General features: G+C 41.2%; 1 protein-coding gene and 1 non-coding gene across 3 annotated transcripts in view; one reads left to right on the plus strand and one right to left on the minus strand.

The window, feature by feature from the left end:
• LOC149068095 (uncharacterized) overlaps positions 1-20,876 on the minus strand; it is a 198,017-nt gene that overhangs the window by 165,207 nt on the left and 11,934 nt on the right. The gene's annotated exons all lie outside the window — the stretch shown is intronic.
• Positions 14,523-14,594, plus strand: TRNAA-UGC (transfer RNA alanine (anticodon UGC)). The gene has a single exon. It is a non-coding gene; the product is annotated as a tRNA-Ala (tRNA).

The raw sequence follows: 20,876 nt of genomic DNA on the forward strand, positions 1-20,876 counted from the left end.
AGCCACCAGGAGGAGCCCACAAGCCCGAGCAACAGCCCGGAGCACCCCCATCCAGACCCCCGGGACCCAACCGCAAAAACCCCTGGATTTTAATGACAGAAAAAATATACAATATATACATATACACAATATGCATCACACAGTCATCTATTTACACGTGACAGATCCGCCCACGCGACTGCTGCCCCTGTAAGGCGCGGAGTCTTTATGTGTTCTGTTCGTTTTCAAAGTCCGAAGACTCCTCCTCTGTGGAAAGTGCCCTGCAGTATCTTGCTCTTTGCGATCGAGGCGGCTTTCCGTCGGGGATGAATGTTCTCTCGTCTGTTGTTATCCTCTCCATCAATCTTCCAATTTTTTCTTTTCGGTCAGTTCTTTTTAACAACTCGGCTCTCCAAAGGGCCAAGTTTTCTTGTGTAGGCTTCCCGAAGTGAAATTTCTTGGTCAGTGGGCATTCAGTGGCATAGTGCAGTGGTGTTCCCACCATTCCACATCTGCAGGCGTCTGTACCCCGAAGGTGGAATCGCTTGAGGTATGCAGGGAATGGCCCATGTTCTGTGAAGAACAAGATCATTGCTCTTGACCACCCCTGATCTTGGAGCCTCACCCTCGGAAGTACCTGGTGGATCTTTCTCCCTGTTTTATCGTTGCTGTCCCACTGTACCTGCCACTGCCTTAGAAGATGATGTTTTATCTTTGCCTTCGCCCAAGACCTTGGAAATGGAATAATTCGATTGACTTCTGGTATTTCTGTTGTTGCTTTCGCAAGAGCATCAGCTTCCTCATTACCCCAGTTCCCCTCGTGGACTTTAACCCGGGGTTATTAATGGGAATCTTCCTGACTGCTCTTGAAGCATACGTTTTGGACAACGGATTTGTGACTGCATGCAGCGAAGAAAGCGAGTCCGTGTATATTTTGACTGGAGGGTTTAATTCCTCTGCCTTCCTCGTTGCCTCTAGAAGAGCCAGCATCTCTGCCTGGAACACGGAAGCCTCTGCGTTAAGCTTATGTGCTCACTTGCTGATTATTTTGTTGCCTTCCGTAACGACGTAGGCTGCTGCAGTTCCGTCTTTAGTCTTCCGAAACGGAACCCGTCATCCAACTTTTGATTGACCCAAAATTAGCAATAACTGTTCGACATCTTCAATTTCTTGCGATCTCTATTACCTCGTTAACGCATTCAAACCTTTCGCTACATTACCCTTCCTTATTGCTTCTTTTTTTGCCATAATGGAACCTGTCTTGGATGGTGACATCCCACACATGCTTCTGATTACAGCAATCTTAATACCACTCCCGAATTTTTCAATGATTTCCTTCTTCAACTCGATCGTGTTCTTGGCCTTCGAAAGGCTGCTGGCGCTGGAAGTTTTCTTTGGTTCCGTGGAACTGTTTGGCTAGATGCGCAAGGCGATGCTTTACACAACGGGAAACAACGCCACACTAAGCAGGAGAACGAAAATTAGCAGCGAGGTCAAGTGGGTACATCGACTAAAACCGAGACAAATCTTTCGCTGAAGAAAATCGACGACGAAAACCGAGGTATAACTGTAATTCGAATGTTCAAGAGTTTGTGTAACATTTCTGCATCGTCAACTACTGTATGCCCATACTGAGTTGGCCTCTGACCTTGACGCGCGAAGGGAGGGTTCATTTTCCGGGAGAGGGGGAACTCGCTAAAATAGCGCAGAAGACGCCGACGGGATATACCAACCTGCTCCTTTTCTCTGCGACCTTTTTGATGAAAGATAAATGGAATCGCTCATCGTGACGTAGCCAGAGGCCAACTCAGCGTGGGTGTACAATACCTACAGCAATGAATTCCCCCACCAATAATTAATATGAACGCGCGGAAGCTGTTGGTATTCCTGTCTACCAATCAATACTTCAGATACCAATTACAAATGAGTAGGGGGGGGGGGGTGACGTATCTCTAGGAATACCTACGTACCGCTTTGGAATGTAGAAGAGGATTGTGTGTGTTTAAAAATACGTAAGAGACTTATTTCACCCTAGAAATGCGCGGGTGGCTTCCCTTCTTTTCGTTTTTGAGATGCGTATGAATCGTGCGTAGTCCACGGAATGCGTGAAAAGCTTGTGCGTGCCCTTTGTATATATATAAACTGAACTTTCCTATTACATTTCAGAAATGTGTGGTGGGTGGTGCGTAGAAGTCAGAAATGCGTAGAAGGCTTAGTATTCTCGGAAATGCGTTAGTATTCTCGGAAATGCGTGGAAGGCTTAATATTCTCGGAAATGCGTGGAAGGCTTAATATTCTCGGAAATGCGTGGAAGGCTTAGTACTCTCGGAAATGCGTAGAAAGCAATATTCTTAGAAATTTGAAGGTGTTAGTATATTCTCAGGCATGCGTAAAAAGTGTGAGTATTCCATTTTGAGGTTTTCGGACCCCTCAGAAATGCAGAGATGGTATGCATATTAATATAAACGCGTGGAAGCTGTTAGTGTTCCTGAATGCATAGGAGGAATGCGAATTATTAGAAATCTTAGAAGCTGTTTTAGTATATTCCTAACAATGCATAGGGGGTGTTGGAGCAGTGGTTCCCAACGTTTTTTTAAGCCATGCCCCGACAAAGCATCTATGAAATTCGGATGTCCCCCCCACCGTCAATGAGGGGGTAATGTGATCCATGGGGATGGGGTGGCCATGAGCTGAAAAAGGTTAAGACACACTGGACTAGATGACAAAAAAAAAAGCCATCATGCAAAATAAAATAAAATCCAGAGGCATATCTACATCAAACGTTTAACAAATATTTACACGAAATTAATATTAAAGCTATTTGATTCAATTTATTCAGGTTTTTAAAAGTTCGCAACGCCCCCTGGCGTGTTTAATTCCTTCCGCAATAAACGTTGGAAATAATTAACTTACTTCGTCGCTCCTTTTCCCTGCGACCTTTTTGCCGAAAGATAAATGGAATCGCCCATCGTGACGTAGCCAGAGGCCAACTCAGCGTGGGTGTACAATACCTACAGCAATGAATTCCCCTACCTTCAATACTTTAGATACCAATTACAAATGAGTAGGTGGGTGATATATCTCGAGGAATACCTACGTACCGCTTTGGAATGTAAAAGAGGATTGTGTGTGTTTAAAAATACGTAAGAGACTTATTTCACCCTAGAAATACACGGGTGGCTCCCCCTTCTTTTCGTTCTTGAAATGCGTATAAATCGTGCGTAGTCCACGGAATGCGTGAGAAGCTTGCGCGTGACCTTTGTACATATAAACTGAACTTTCCTGTTTCATTTCAGAAATGCGTAGAAGGCTTAGTATTCTCGGGAATGCGTGGAAGGCTTAGTATTCTCGGAAATGCGTGGAAGGCTTAGTACTCTCGGAAATGCGTAGAAAGCAATATTCTTAGAAATTTGAAGGTGTTAGTATATTCTCAGGAATGCGTAAAAAGTGGGATTATTCCATTTTGAGGTTTTCGGACCCCTTAGAAATGCACAGATGGTATGCATATTAATATAAACGCGTGGAAGCTGTTAGTATTCCTGAATGCATAGGAGGTGTTAGTAATGTCGGAAATGCGTAGGAATGCGAATTAATAGAAATCTTAGAAGCTGTTTTAGTATATTCCTAACAATGCATAGGTGGTGTTGGAGCAGAGGGTCCCCCCCTTTTTTTAAGTCATGCCTCGACAAAGCATCTATGAAATTCGCATGTCCCCCCACCGTCAATGAGGGGGTAACACCCCTTCCCTCGTGAAACTTTATACAGTTGATGCTCGTTATAATGACCCTACGTTATAGTGATCATCCCATTACAACGGCCGATAGGATAAGTCTCAGACGTTTTATATAACGATTATCATATGTTTTACATTCGATATAACGACCCTACAAATATAACGTCCATTTTCGACGGGCAGGAGGGGGGTGGCATTGTATCGAGCGTCGACTGTAGTTCAAAATCGTTGTTTTTAGTAAAAACCATTCTTTTTTATTTTGCATCTTTAAATTTTGTTATGCGTTCTAAATGCGTAGAACACTTAGTATTCTCAGGAATGCGTAATAAATGTAAGTATTCTCAGGAATATATAGAAGATGTCAGCATTCCCAGAAATGCGTAGAATGTGTTAGTGTTACCAGAAATGCGCAGAATATGTTGGTGTTATAAGAAATGCGCAGAAAGCGTTGTTATTCCCAGAAATGCGAAGGTGGTGCTATTATTCCCAGAAATGCGTAGATGTTGGTCTTGCCAGAAATGCGCAGAATATGTTGGTGTTACCAGAAATGCGCAGAAGGTGTTGTTATTCCCAGAAATGCGAAGGTGGTGTTATTATTCCCAGAAATACGTAGAAAGACAATTCTCTTACCAAAAAATGCGTAAAAGGAATATTTACACCTAGCAAATGCGTAGAAGGAATTAGAAGCTAGTGTACTCCTGAAAATGCGTAGGAGCCTTGCGAATCTGCTCGTATATTGCGTAGGAGGCAAAAACCTATAGCGCCTTAATGCCTGTTTCGCGTTTAATTATTTTAATCATTTTTTCCCAACCATTGCTGACGATTTTCCCCACGTACTCCTGTATAACTCGTTACGCCATCCCGCGTAGGTACGCATACCCCAGATTGGGAGTCACTGAAACGAACTCAACTCCATGTTATCAAAAAAGAAAAAAAATAAATCATTGCTCTTATCCATTGAATTCTTTTCAGTGCTCGAAGGAATCGGTACATGACATAATGGCAAAGAAAATGAGGAATCTCCGTTAAGTACCAGTCATCCAAGATATAAAAAGGGGGGGTGCTCGTACTCTTATTAGTTCCCGTTAATCGGAAATCAATTAAATCGGATCACAAGGCGGGTCAGATGCCAATACCAATGGTTGGACATCCAAAGACATTATTCGATAATGGTTCGGCAGAAAGAAGAAGAGCGAAATTCTCCTCGAACTCTTCGTAACCAATCAGAAGCGGACAATCTATTCACTGCAAAACTGGGTGTGGACAGTTCCGACATGGACCGGATCGATAAACAATACCAACACCATTATACTAAATCGAATTCCGTGTCCACTGGAAAAACAATAGCCTAGTCACAATTGCATGACAGAAACAATATCTTTCACGCGATCACAGGCTCGATCCCGAGGCGCTTAAATCGAGTTAGTTCGTATCTTTTGGGGCCATTATCGGAATTGCGAGCCTGTTTCCACTTCACGAAAAGAGCTTTGCCACAGGGAACATGCGTGGACCCACCCCCCACCCTTCCCTTCTTTCCAAGCACATTTTTATGATTTTTACTCCACGCATATCCAGGGATACGCACACCCCCAACACATTTTTAGGGATAAGCCCAGCCCCCACGCATTTCTAGGACTACGTTAACCACCCACGTCTGTCTAGAAGTACGTAGGCCAGAGACGTATTTCAGGGATGGTGTTGAGCTCATGCGCATTTCTAGGAGCATGCATATTCGCCACTCATTTCTAGGACTACGTTGACCCACCCACGCCTTCCTATGAGACCTCGCACGCATTTCAAGGATGGCGTTGCCACCTCGCGCATTTACACGATTACGGTCTGCCACGTATCTTCAGGAGTACGTCGAATTTCAGAGCATTTGTAGGAGTGCGCAGCTTCCCAAGAATTTTTCGGATCGTGTATACGTTTTCCACACGCATTTTTAGGCGTACGCACACCTCCCACGTATCCCTAGGAGTACGCAAACTTCTAACGCATTTGTAGGAGTGCGTTGATCTCCCATGTATCTTCAGAAGTATGTAGCTCTCCTATGCATTTCTTAGAGTACGAACGCCTCCTGTGCGCATTCTTAGGAGTACGCCCCTCCCGTGCATTTCTAAAAGTAGGTTGACCTTCCACGCATTTGTAGGAATATGTACGCTTCCCACGTATTTTTGGGAGAACGCATGCTCTACATGCTTTTTTAGAATTACGCACGCCTCCCACCAATTTCTAGGAGTATATACACCTTCTACACAATTGTACGTTAAACTTCTACGCATTTCTAGGAGTACGCGCAGCTCTCGTGTATTTTATCATTTTTGTCGTACCACTGTCATTTTCTGCACACGAGGGCTAATTAGACCACGACCTGTAATTTATTGCCGATTCCGAACGGCAGCCTGCTTTTATACTCATTGCGCTAATAACCCCTGGATGTGGGACTCTCTGCGGTAGCTATCTTTTTCAGTGGTCATGTCACCATTTCTGTTGTACCACTGTGTCAGGAAAGTTTCTGACAAGCACGAACCCCAGGGTATCGAACTCGCGACACCCCTAAACATCCTTCGTTACTTTAGGCGAGTATTTTATTGATCTGGGCTATCGAACCCCTCGTGCATTTCTAGGAGTACGTTAAACTTCTACGCATTTCTAGGCGTAAGCGCAGTTCTCGTGCATTTCTAGGATTACGCACACTTGCCATGCATTTTTAGAAGTATGCACACCTATCACAAATTTCTAGGAGTACGCACAGCTCTCGCGTATTTCTAGGAGTACGCACACACCTCTCTCACGTATTTCTAGTAGTACGCGCAGCTCTTGCGCATTTCTAGGAGTACGCACACACCTCTCTCACGTATTTCTAGTAGTACGCGCAGCTCTTGCGCATTTCTAGGAGTACGCACACACCTCTCTCACGTATTTCTAGTAGTACGCGCAGCTCTTGTGCATTTCTAGGAATACGCACACCTCTCTCACGTATTTCTAGGATTACGCTCGACCCTCCCGTGCATTTTCAGAGCTATGCGCACACTTTCCACGAACTTTTCGAAGTACGCACACCTCTCGCGCACTTTTACGATTACGTACACGCATCACAGATTCAAGATTACACGCGCTTCCCACGCAAGTAAGCCTCGTTGAAAATACGGTATAAAACGGGACACTTTTTTTTGTCCAAACAAAAAAGCCCGGATTATCGAAAACAACGGAGGAAAACACGGGAAGGTCCCGTAAAATGATGATCTGCAGACACATTCCTAATGTTTTCGAAGAAAATTTATTGCACAACGAACAAGAAACATTTCGTCCCGCTGGAAATACCGAAAAGAGGACGCGATTTGCATTCACGACATCCATATTTATGATATACATAAATGTATACACGTATGATATTCTATATGTCCCCCCCCCCCCCCCCTATTCAATATTTCAGTTTTCCGAGAATACTGATTAGCTGCGATGTATTCCAGTCACGGTTACGAACAATGGCGGAAAAGCTGGGTACACGTTCACACGATCCTGTGCTTCTCCCCTTGCGTCTCAATTTATGTATTTTGTTGTTTTTCCTCAATTTTCAAAGTTTCCGTTTCCTGAAAATCTGACTTTTTTTTGTCTTTAGATTTGAGATTTATGAGATGTTATATTGCTATCCTGTTGACCAGGCGGGAGGCCATTGTACCCTCTAGGGCAGCATTTGCTCTTGCGGTTTCGATTATCTCTCTCTCTCTCTTATCCAATACGTCTGAATCGACTTCAGATATAATTCATGTGTCATGTCTATGTATCATGTCTCCCCCCCATAATGTTTTTTTTTTCTTTCCTTCCTAGCGTTTCTGCTATTTTTTGAATCGTGTTTACTCCGTTTTTTTCCGTATTTTCGTCTGTGTCTTTGCTTTTCTCTTCAAACTTCAGCCCCCTCCCCCCACAATTATTTTCTAGATTTCGTCCTCCGGGCTCCCCCCACCCTTCCATGAATTTCAGCCCTTTTCTAGCCTCAGCCCTTTTCTGGAAATCCCCCCCCCCCCTGCTCCTTCCGCGAATTTCGGCCCGTTCCCCTTTCTTCTCCTCTTCCGTGAATTCCAGACTCCCCCTTTCTCGAAATTTCTTCCCCCCCCCTCCTCTTCTGTGAATTTCATTTCTCCCCCCCCCCTTTTTTTCAAATCTCTTCTTCCTCCTGCCTCTTCTGTGAATTTAAGCCCCCCACGTTTTCTAAGAATTCGTAGCCCCCACGTGAATTTAAATCCTCACGTTTTCTGGGCCCCCCCCCCCCGCGTCAAAGATGGAGTCGACTGATCTAATGTACGTATGAATTGACATCATCATCATCGTGACCCCCCCCCCCCCCAGACTTCCAGGTCTATTCCCGCCTATGATCTTAGTAGAGCCCAGTTTCACGCATTTTAGGCTGGGAACTGAATTTGATAAGAACAAATGTTCATGTGGCAGATGGCAGCACTACACATAACAAACATTACACAGAAACAAACTTTACGTCAGGTTGCACTACACGTACACGCACATTCCCGCATGTACCGATTCGTTGGGGGGTTCCGTGGGGGGGTGCATTTGGGGTGTAGCAGTAGTAGGTAGGGCCTCCAAAAAATGGCTCGGGGATCCATGATGTTCTTAAGTCAGCCACAACGTTGGGCAATTTGCCTGTTGTGGCGTTGTATTTGTATTTGTATGTATCTGACAGTACAAAACTATGGCACAGAAAGATCGTTTCACCCTTTTATATGGTCATGTTATCGACCAATAAGTCTTCCAACCTGCTGTGGAAAAATCAAAAATAAATAAGGAGATAAAACACAATGTCGGACTGATGTCACAAAATCTTGGGGTCTACAGGCCGAAACACACTACACTGACGTGACGTGATTCCACGTCACGTCAGAATAGTGTGCGTTTCGGTGTGTGTTCTTTAGTCATTTCGGATGTTGCGACGTTTACTATGCTATCTACCTCGGAAACAGAATCAACCGATAGCACCGAATCAACCGAATGACGACAATCCGTAACGCCTGTTGCCAACGCGAGGGTACAAGCTCGTTATCCTGGAGAAACTCGTTATCCTGTTAACACAGTGCACACACACAGAAAGACTGCTTTCACCGTCCGAATTAAACTTATGCATGAGCGAGGGCTTGGCAATTATAGCTTTATCCCCCCCCCCCCACTTCGGACATCACCGGACACTGGCTAAAGTTGGAGTAGAATACATATGCGTACTAATTAATCGAGATCTGTTCACGGGTGGGAGTTCAGGATCACTTCACATGTTACATCTCGATCTCTCTCCCAGGGCCACCTTCACAAAGATGCGGTGCGAAAATAATAGCGTGGGACCTGAGGTGTTTTAATAATTTCAGCCCCTTCCGCCCATCTAGCCCGAGTTTTAATATTCAGCGGGAGAGGGGGAAATCAGAAATCCAAGAAATGTAAATCCTGAAAATTCAGGATAAATGCAAGAAGTAATTCAAATGAATGAAAATTCAGAATAAATGCAAGAAATCGAGGGAAATTCAGAATAAATGCAAGAAATAGTTTCAGAATCGAGGGAAATTCAGTATAAATACATGTAATAGTTTCAGAATCGAGGAAAATTCAGAATAAATGCAAGAAATCGAGGGAAATTCAGAATAAATGCAAGAAATAGTTTCAGAATCGAGGGAAATTCAGAATAAATGCAAGAAATAATTCCAGAATCGAGGAAAATTCAGTATAAATACATGTAATAGTTTCAGAATCGAGGAAAATTCAGAATAAATGCAAGGAATATTTTCAGAATCGAGGAAAATTCAGAATAAATGCAAGGAATATTTTCAGAATCGAGGAAAATTCAGAATAAATGCAAGGAATATTTTCAGAATCGAGGAAAATTCAGAATAAATGCAAGGAATAGTTTCAGAATCGAGGGAAATTCAGAATAAATGCAAGAAACAGTTTCAGAATCGAAGAAAGTTCAGAATAAATGCAAGGAATAGTTTCAGAATCGAGGGAAATTCAGAATAAATGCAAGGAATAGTTTCAGAATCGAAGAAAGTTCAGAATAAATGCAAGGAATAGTTTCAGAATCGAGGGAAATTCAGAATAAATGCAAGGAATATTTTCAGAATCGAGGAAAATTCAGAATAAATGCAAGGAATATTTTCGGAATCGAGGAAAATTCAGAATAAATGCAAGAAACAGTTTCAGAATCGAGGAAAATTCAGAATAAATGCAAGGAATAGTTTCAGAATCGAGGGAAATTCAGAATAAATGCAAGGAATAGTTTCAGAATCGAAGAAAGTTCAGAATAAATGCAAGGAATAGTTTCAGAATCGAGGGAAATTCAGAATAAATGCAAGAAATAATTCCAGAATCGAGGAAAATTCAGTATAAATACATGTAATAGTTTCAGAATCGAGGAAAATTCAGAATAAATGCAAGGAATAGTTTCAGAATCGAGGAAAATTCAGAATAAATGCAAGGAATATTTTCAGAATCGAGGAAAATTCAGAATAAATGCAAGGAATATTTTCAGAATCGAGGAAAATTCAGAATAAATGCAAGGAATAGTTTCAGAATCGAGGGAAATTCAGAATAAATGCAAGGAATAGTTTCAGAATCGAAGAAAGTTCAGAATAAATGCAAGGAATAGTTTCAGAATCGAGGAAAATTCAGAATAAATGCAAGGAATATTTTCAGAATCGAGGAAATTTCAGAATAAATGCAAGGAATATTTTCGGAATCGAGGAAAATTCAGAATAAATGCAAGAAACAGTTTCAGAATCGAGGAAAATTCAGAATAAATGCAAGGAATAGTTTCAGAATCGAGGGAAATTCAGAATAAATGCAAGGAATAGTTTCAGAATCGAAGAAAGTTCAGAATAAATGCAAGGAATAGTTTCAGAATCGAGGGAAATTCAGAATAAATGCAAGGAATAGTATCAGAATCGAGGGAAATTTAGAAAAATTGCAAGAAATAATTCCAGAATGAATGAAAATTTAGAATGAACTCCAAATTTCTCAAACTGGAGCAACGCATAACACTCCACATCATAAATCAATCCATCTAACATTCTTCTCAAGAATGATTTCAGTTCTTTATAGATCCATCCCGTATGGGACTTACCGCTTGTAAATCGGACTTACTTTCTTGTAGCGTATGACATTATACAGACTTCTTCCCCAGATTTCAGCGGAATATTTCTAAACAAGGGGACACATACTTTGAATCGTAGATCATGGATACTCTGATTCGCAAATCATAAATATCTGATTGTAAATCACAAATATCTGATTTGTAGATCATGGATATTATGATTCGTAGATCATGGATACTCTGATTCGTAGATCATGGATACTCTGATTCGTAGATCATGGATATTCTGATTCGTAGATCATGGACACACTGATTGCAGATCATGGACACTCTGATTGTAGATCATGGACACTCTGATTCGTAGATCATGGATACTCCGATTCGTAGATCATGGATATTCTGATTCGTAGATCATGGATATTATGATTCGTAGATCATGGACACACTGATTGCAGATCATGGGCACACTGATTGCAGATCATGGACACACTGATTGCAGATCATGGACACTCTGATTGTAGATCATGGAACACTCTGATTGTAGATCATAAATATCTGATTCGTAGATCATAAATATCTGATTCGTAGATCAGGGACTTGAATCCTGAAAATAAAATACGTACATCACGGAAATACATGCGTACAAATAACGGCACATCATAGGAACTTGAATTCGTTGATCATATGGAGTTAAATCCATAGGTTAACACTTGAGTTCTGATAGGTGCACCTCTTGGGCTCCTTGGGGGGACACTGTTTCGCATTACGACCATCACTGCCACTTTCACCTCCGAAAATGGAAAATCATGGCAGCACTTGTCAAACTCGGGCAACGCATAACACTTCAATTCATAAATAAATAATTCGTCTAAAAATTCTTCTCTCAAAAACGATTTCAGTGTTCTTTATATGTGCCGTACCGGACTTATCGCTAGTATAAATCGAACTTACTTTCCCTTCTAACGTATAATGTTACAGACATTTCCGCAGATTTCAGCAGAGTATTTCTTAGGCACATACAATTCCCCCATGAATTTATGGAAACATAAGCTCCAGGACGCATTTTTTTGCCGTTTCCGGAACTTATCTTTACATGAGAAAGAAAAAAAAAACACGTACATCGCTGCAATAACTTTTTTGAAAAACTTTTTTGAATGCAGAAAAATAAACGATAACTCCATGAAAAATGGCTATTTTGATGCAAAAAGACAAATATATATAATGGAAAAGAGAGGGAAAGAAGCTTATTCGCTTTTCGGATGGCCGCTATCCAATACTAAAAAAAAAAAAAATGGACACCCCCCCCCCCCACCCCCGACGACGAGGACGACGTCATCTTTTTTTCCCCTCTCTCGATCCTTAAAAGAAATTTACTCTACCGTCTCGATCTTTCTCCCATTCCTAGAAGTTCTAGAACCTTCTATGGAGAGGGGGGAAGGAGAATGGCAGTGCTAGAGAACGGAGCCTCGCGTTATCGACCAATTGCTTTGATTCGAACTCCAAAAAAAAAAAAAAAAAAAAAGGCAAGAAGTAGTAGTAGTAGTAGTACTTGCATCGACACCCCTGCTCATGTCATTCATCATGTCTCCTTATTCCTTTTTTTCCCCCCTTCGAATAGATCTCTCTCTTTCTACACACCCAGAGAAACAACCGAAAACAAAAGAATGAAAAGGCTTTCGGAGCCAACATTCGGCCTGGAACATTTATCCTGTGTAACACCCTCCCACTCCTCTCGAAAACCCACCGTTACATAAGATGAACGCGGAGAGAAGCTCGTTTACTTAAAGATCCAGAGAACCAATCGCCAAAAGAAGGGGGGGGGGGGAGCGGTATGAAAGAAAGTTCTAGAACGCGTCGGGAAAAAATCTCAGTCAAAGACGTCTCACTTGAAAGACGGCCTGTCCCAATTTTTTGTTAACCCATTCGAGTCCAATATAGGAGAAAAATAAAGTAAAAAGATTGTGTGTGCGTTCTGCTATAAACAAGGCCTTCCCGGAAGAGAGGGCGTTAACAGAAATGGCACTTAATCACTAAGAAAACGTAATTACGTTATTGTATTTTTTGAAGGGTTACAACCCTTGTCCGCGTTGGCGCCTTTTGTGATCCCGTTTCGCCTATGACAGGCTGCCATCCTTTTCTTCCCCCCACTTTGTTGGATGGTGATTGATCGGAAAGCGATATTTCCCCCCCCCCCCCATAACGATTTTTATTATTGTTATTGTTATTAAGTTTTCGGTTACGGGTAAAATTTCCCCCCGTGATGCATTGTTTCCGAAATATTCGATAGCCCGTTTGGAAGTTTTCATCCCCGCCAAAAGAAAACATTTTGGCTGTTGAAATGGCGATAACCGATTGTAGCTGCAGTTACAGTACCGATTACTCGAGGTCAGCTTATTAAGTGATGTTTTACACTTTTTGAGGGATTTATATTACAATGATCGAGGCATAAATTGCATGTCCCAAAGTAAAGCGCTTGTAGAGGACAGCGGACTATCGTCTTCCAACACTGAAAGAAAAACTGGTTTTGCCATTCCAAGTGTCGTCTGATAATTGAAAAAAAGAGCAGGATAGGGAACCGCTACATGTACAAAATTAGCTGCATATAACTGTTATGGAGAATGGGATAAATGTTATGTAAGGTGGCAATTATTATTATTAGCATTTTGAAAGTTATGTGATTTTGTAATGCTACTTGTACACCTACAAAAACACTACACATAATTATTAATTATTGTTAGAGATTATTATTATTATTATTATGTTTTTTATATACATATATCCCACGGAAGTGGTGGAATGTGAAACATCTTTGCTTTGGATCAAATCCACACACATGTATCCCTTAATTTTCCCCGCTAAGGTATGTAATTCTTCGCCGTAGAATACCTTTCAAATTAATTTATAAAAATTGAATTTTTATTGCCAAAATTTACCGTTAACACCATTTAGATTTATATATCTTACTAGCTATAATACCCGGCGCTTCCTAGGTTTCTTCAATGAGGCTTTTTGGATCACGTGATTTCCCCCTTCTTTCTTTGAGGGACAAACAAACTGTGTTCACGTTAACCAATATGGCAACTTCCTATATATATATATATATATATATACCCCCTTTTTTAAGGGGGCACTAGGTATTTTGATCCCTCCTCCGCCTGAACTTCAAGTTATCCTGGGCTTCGTATCTATCGCTAAGTGAACTCAATATTTCAAAAATCGAGAATTCTATACAATTTTTAAAATTATTTATGTGACAGATAAACCCGCCAAATTTCCGCATTTCTACAGTAAAATCGGCAATTTTAACACTGATTTCTGTGAGGATCACCCTTTTCCTGACCCTCAAAGCGATGCTGATTATGATTATTACTGGGAGCATTGAAAAAGTGGCCAACCATTATAAAGGCATAAACTATTATCCATATACAAGATTCATCGAAAGACTGGTTATTTGTGGAGATGAAGATTACAAGGAAGAAAATTCATCACTGCCGCCACGGGGACTCGAACCCCGGTCTCTCGCTTGCCGAACGAGTGCTCTACTATCTAAGCTATGGAAGCAGATAGAATATTTCAACCTTGGAGCGTATATATATATGTTGAAAGGCACCGTACATGGACGGCGTCAACAATCAACTAATAGCTCGTGAATGACAAAGGCCAACCAGATGGCCATATGCATAAAGATGCAGATAGAATATCCAAGGTTGAAATATTCTATCTGCTTCCATAGCTTAGATGGTAGAGCACTCGTCCTGCAAGCGAGAGACCGGGGTTCGAGTCCCCGTGGGGTCAGTGATGAATTTTCTTCCTTGTAATCTTCATCTCCACAAATAACCAGTCTTTCGATGAATCTTGTATTGACAAGTGGAGAGGACGTTTCTATATGTATTATACATATAGTACTTTAGATTAGAGAAGTGACAAATCATTGTAAAGGCATATACACGTCTGAAACGCATTGTTAGGGAACCACGGTAACCAAAGTAAACGTTCCGAAAGTGATTGTTGAGGCGCAAAAACCATTTGTTGCCCGACAGTTTTTTGCCCATTTGGGGCACTTGCCCTGCTGTGAAAGAATTTCAAAGTAGCCTATCGTTCAAGTCATGTCCCATTTGGTATATATGAAAAATTTGTGTGACGATCGATCTAAAATTGTAGATTTGTATGGAGAACATACACACACAGAAAGAAAATCAATTTTATATATATATATATTTTAAGACTTGAGGTTATTTTTTCCGCCACTAGGGGGAGCCCAACTAAAAAAACCTGCTTGCCAGCAGGTATTTATAGTAGCAGCACATGCGCAGTAGAAAATTTTATCCCCTCCCCCCCCCCCCCCCCCGTCAGCAAAATTTTGTCAGCAGCTTAGAATATTTCACATCTTCAAAAAGTGGTGGTTGATGACGTAAGCAAAACCTTCAAACGCCCCTCCCCCCGGTCATAAAAAGTCAGCAAATCCGAAACCCCCTTCCCCCCCCCCTCCATACTGACGTAATACTTGAATGACCCCAAATGGTAAAAACACGAAATACGATTGTAAAAGTCTCCATTTCACATATTTACCAAGTCGAAGCCCATTTTTTAACGAATAAATCAACCATCCTGAACTCATTACTTCCTTATTGATCAATAATTATAATTATTCACAATAATCTATATATACAAGATATACAGAAGTAATACTGCTTTAAAATTTCGTCAGAGCAGGGCTAATGCCCCAAATGGGCAAAAAACTGTAGGGCAACAATGGTTTTTGGGCCTCAACAATCACTTTCCGAACGTTTACTTTGGTTACCGTGGTTCCCTAGCAATACATTTCAGACGTGTATATGCCTTTATAATGATTTGTCATTTCTTCAACGCTGTCAGTATATGTATAATATTTATGCCTTTGTAATGGTTTGATACATTTTCAATTCTACCAGTAATGAGGTTTTTCGAATAGACGTCATAATCATCACCATCATCGCTTTGAGGGTCAGGAAAAGGGTAATCCTAGTTGAATCCCTAGTTGAAGGGTAATCCTAGAAATCAGTGTTGAAATTGTCGATTTTACTGTAGAAATGCTGATATTTGGTGGGGTTATCTGTCACATCAACAATTTTAAAACTTGTATTGAATTCTCGATTGTTTGAATACTGAAGTTCGCTTAAAGATACGAAGCCCCGAAAATTAAACGTAAAGTAATCTACGTTAAGTAAGATTACGTTATACGTTAAAGTAAGCCTGGCCTACTTTTGAGTTGGATATCCATGCAATAACATTGATTTCAACTTTTTACTTATATCTTCTCAAGCATGAAAATTAATGTCTCCGTATTGTCTTTTCATATTCAACTGCATCAATTCATACAGTTTAGGTTGTTTTAAAATTAATTATGGGCCCGTAAAAAGTACATCGAAGAAATTCCACAGCTTTAACTAAGCATTTTTGGAAGCTGAAATAGGCAGAGGGATAACTTCAAGTTCAAAAAGGGGTGGGGGGGGATCAAAATACGTAGCGCCCCTTAAAAAAGGAAAACAAAAATATATTCATTTCTACGTTTCTTTAAATCTAGATTTCTTTATTTCATGAATCGCGCAGAAAGTCGCCATATTGGTTAACTTAGGCCGGTATTACACTGTAAAATTTTGATAAAATCCCTTTTATAAAACTTGAAAAATCTAACCAATAAGGTTATTGGTTACATTCTAGAAAATGCAACCGGTGATCTGATTGGCTGCATTTTTCAAGTTTTATAAAAGGACTTTTACCAAACTTTTATAGTGTAATACCGGCCTAAGACAAGGTTTGTAAGTTCTCCTCAAAGAAAGGTATCATGTGATCCAAAAAAGCCTCATTGAAGAAAACCCGGGCAGCGCCGGGTATTATAGCTAGTAACCAAATAAATTAATTAACTGCCATGAACTTATTATTGTTGCCTGACACTAATTAAACTATTAAAATTTACTCCTGATGCTGATTAAGAAATTATTAATCATCATTAATTACCTACTTAATCAACTCCGCTCACCAATAGTCATCATGACCATCAATCGGTTCATTGAATAACGGGTTTTAACTGTTCAAATTAATTAATTTCATCCAAACGGTATGAAGTTTAAATCGATTAATTAATTAATGATAATTGGTCATTATTTCGTTAGCATCGGGAAGTGTTGAGTTCCGAGTGGTTGATTAATTCAATATTTACTAATTAAGTTATCATAATTATTAAATAATTATAATTGATAATTAGTGAGAGTCAGGAACTAATAAGTTCATAATGGTTAACTGATCCATTAAAAACGGACTTTGACTTGGCAGAAGTCCGAAATGAAAACGTTTGCAAGCGTATTTCGGGCTTTGAGTATAGGTTCTTCTTCCACTTCCTTTCAAATTCAAGTGAACAAATTTTTTAAATGTTTATAATGGATTTTTAATTTCTAGTTAACAAATTTTAGTCATCAAAAATCACACATTTTTATCATTAATTATCAATTTTTAATAATTTGCGGTAATTTTAAAAGATAACTTTGAAGCAAATGGCACAGAAACCAATCGAGTTCGACACCTTTGATGTAAACCAAAGGGTCTCAACCTTTAGGAGATTACGAGGCCAGTTCATTAGTTTGGGAACGTATCACAGGACACTTAATTAAGTACACTTAATTAGCTCGACCAGGGCCGTCGAGCATCATGGACCCCCCCCCCCCTCCCTCCGGACAGAATGATTTTTCCCGAGGCTTTTCTTGACTCTTGGCTATACGTATGTACCTTTCAATTTACATGAATTTACTCGGAAATTTGGATTTCAGATTTCATTTTCATGAGGCCCCTCTGCGTTTAAGGGCGCCACGGGCCATGCCCGGATGGGCTCATGCATTAAGGCGGCACCGTCTAAACAAGTCACTTTAAGTGATCCATAAATGCACCCACGGGCAACTTTAGAGTTCTCGAGCTGCTGTGCCGTAGGAAACTTAAATGATCTGTGAATCTGCTGCAGTTCCCTGTGAATGTGCCTTTGGACAATTTAGTGATCTGCAACATCGTCGTAGGTCATATGAGTGGGCTGGAAATGAGTCGCGGGTCGCTTAAAAGCTCTGCAGCTTTGCCGTGGGTTGCTCAAGTGATATGTAAATGTGCTGCCGGTCACTATAGTGACCTGGAAATGTGCTGCGGGCTATTTAAGCGATGTGTAACTGCATCGTGGGCCATTTAAGTGATTGTGTAACTGCATCGGGGGGCCATTTAAGTGATGTGTAACTGCATCGTGGGCCATTTAAGTGATTGTGTAACTGCATCGGGGGCCATTTAAGTGATGTGTAACTGCATCGTGGGCCATTTAAGTGATTGTGTAACTGCATCGGGGGCCATTTAAGTGATGTGTAACTGCATCGTGGGCCATTTAAGTACTCTGGGAATATTCCACGGGCCACTCAAGAGATGCGGAGCTGTGCTGCACGTTAAGTGATCTGTTTATGCGCCGCTCAGTTCCTTTCTACAAAATCATGTTCGAGGTCGTAGGCACATCGGATATTTCTGAGGTTGACATTTTGGCCCGCGGGCCATGGGTTGAGCATGTGTGATCCAAATAAAACGAATAATATCAGTGTATATACACGTTTCTTTCAACACTTCAAACAGAAATTTCCAATAGAACTAAACAAACTCTAAATATTTAGTTTGTGCATCCGCCAGAATCCGATAAAAATAACACACGGGAATCGGAAATTTTATCCAGTAACATTGCACCTTTCCCGTTCCCAACAAAAAATAAAAAATAAACGGGAGTTGCATTTAAGGAGCATCGATTGTGAAGGGGGGGGGGAGGAAAGAAGATATATACGGGAAAAATGGGATTATTTCTCTAACGAAAAAAAACAGCAAAAAAACTCATACCCGGAGCTTCCCAGAAAAATAACAAAAACATTACCCGTTACGGATGAATCTAAACATGTTCCATCACTAACCCAATTATACAAGGGTGTGGGGGGGCGTAAAAAGAAACAGAAACCTTTCAAAACATGGCTGGTAAGTAAATACAGTCCACACAACTTAATGCGGGAGTTCTCTTATAACCACGTTTTTCAGCCGTCACCAAATATCAGAAACAAAATAAGCTTCACGACCCGTGGGGACGGTTTTGTTTTTCGGAATCATCGAAACCAGTGTCGCAGTAAGTGCATTTATAGCCCCGTTGCGCATGTGCAATAAAACATCCCGGGAAGTTCCCGGTAAACGGGGATTTTCGCTACAAACCATTCACATGACGTTTAGTTTACCCCGGTAATCCCCCCCCCTCTTCTTTCCGGAAGTCGTCACTGGTTACGTGGGTTGAACGGAAGTGGTTGATTCAAGATGGCTGACGAAGGAGCTCTTACAGTAGTTTTCGCCGCGCAACGGATTATGGGAGAGAAGGTCGGTGCCGACCACCAATCCACCCCAAGAAAGATGGGCCTTTTTTGTGTGATGAGCTCCTTTCCCACCTTTTTTTCCCCCTACGAGGGGAAAAAAAGTTGCCATGCTGGTAATTATCCCCAAAGCGACCCCCAATCTTACACTTGGGAACGGGGCTTATAGCAGGACTGTACGAATCTTCTGAGAAAAAAGCCACCCTTGCGAACCAAGTTAGGGTCGGGACCCACAGCCCAAGAATCCCTGACTGTAAGTGCATATGTACGGTCCACCTCGGTAGCCCTTGCGAATCAAGTTAGGGTCAGGACCCACAGCCCAAGAATCCCTGACTGTAAGTGCATATGTACGGTCCACCTCGGTAGCCCTTGCGAATCAAGTTAGGGTCGTGGTCCATATCTTAAGAATTCCTGGCTGAAAGTGCATTTTAACGGCACTTCTCGGAAGCCCCTGCGAATCAAGTTTGAGTCTCGACCCATAGCTCGAGAATCCCTGACTGTACGTCAATTTATACGACCCATCTATGAAGGCCCTGTGAATGAAATTTGGATCATGACCCATATCCCAAGAATCCCAGACTCTAAGTGGATTTAAACGGCACATCTCGGAAGACCATGAAAATCAAATTCGGGGATTGTGACCCATAGCTTTAGAATCCTTGGCTGAAAGTGGATTTCTACGGCCCATCTCGGAAGCCCCTGCGATTCAAGTTACGGTCGGGGCTCCATAGCTCAAGAATCCCTGGCTAAACTAGATTTGTACGGCCTATCTCAGAATTGTCCTGCGAATCAAATTTGGGTCGTGACCCATAGCTCAAGAATCCTTGACGGCATCTGAATTTGAATGAGAGGCTCTGTGAATGGAATTTGAGTCCTGAATGGAATTGAGTCAACAGTGAAAGAATCCCAGACTGTAAGTGGATTTGAACGGTCCATCTCGGAAGTCCTTGTGAATCGAGTTTGGGTTGTGATCCATATCTTAAGAATTCCTGGTTGGAAGTGGATTTTAATGGCACATCTCGGAAGCCCATAAGAACCAAGTTTGGGTCTCGACCCATTGCTCAAAAATCCTTGATTGTAAAGAGATTTGAGCGACCAATCTCAGAAGCCTCAGCAAATAAAGTTTGGGTCGTGACCCATAGCTCAAGAATTCCTGACTGTAAGTGGATATATACGACCATCTCGGAAGTCAATGCTTCCCAAGATTGGGTCACGACCCATAAGATAAGAACCCCCGGTTTATAACGAACTCCAAGAGACCGGAGAAATAACTTCATAATAACGAAATTTCGTTATAAAGAAATTCCAGATTTTTACATTGTTCTAACGTAAACTTATCCGGGGCATTGGAAAAGTTCTCGTTAAAACGAGATTTTCGATATAACGGTATTTAGCATATTGTCTTATGTAATCCGAGAGGTAATTCATTTTCTATAACGGTATTTGTTAACACGGGAATCGACTGTATAACAGCTTTTTTGTACTATATTTGTATAAGAGGCCGGGACTACATACTTTTATTAAAGTTCTTTTATACAACTTGAAAAATGCAACCAATAAGCGTATCAGTTGCATTCGCTCGATCATAACCAATACGCTTATCGGTCGCATTTTTTAAGTTTTATAAAAGAACTTTTATCAAACTTTACAGTGTAATTGCGGCCTAAAATCCGAAACG

The sequence above is a fragment of the Pholcus phalangioides genome, unplaced genomic scaffold, assembly GCF_987345545.1.
Source record: "Pholcus phalangioides strain wild (caught in Gottingen) unplaced genomic scaffold, Ppha-v1.0 ptg000027l_1, whole genome shotgun sequence".
NCBI lineage: Eukaryota > Metazoa > Arthropoda > Arachnida > Araneae > Pholcidae > Pholcus > Pholcus phalangioides.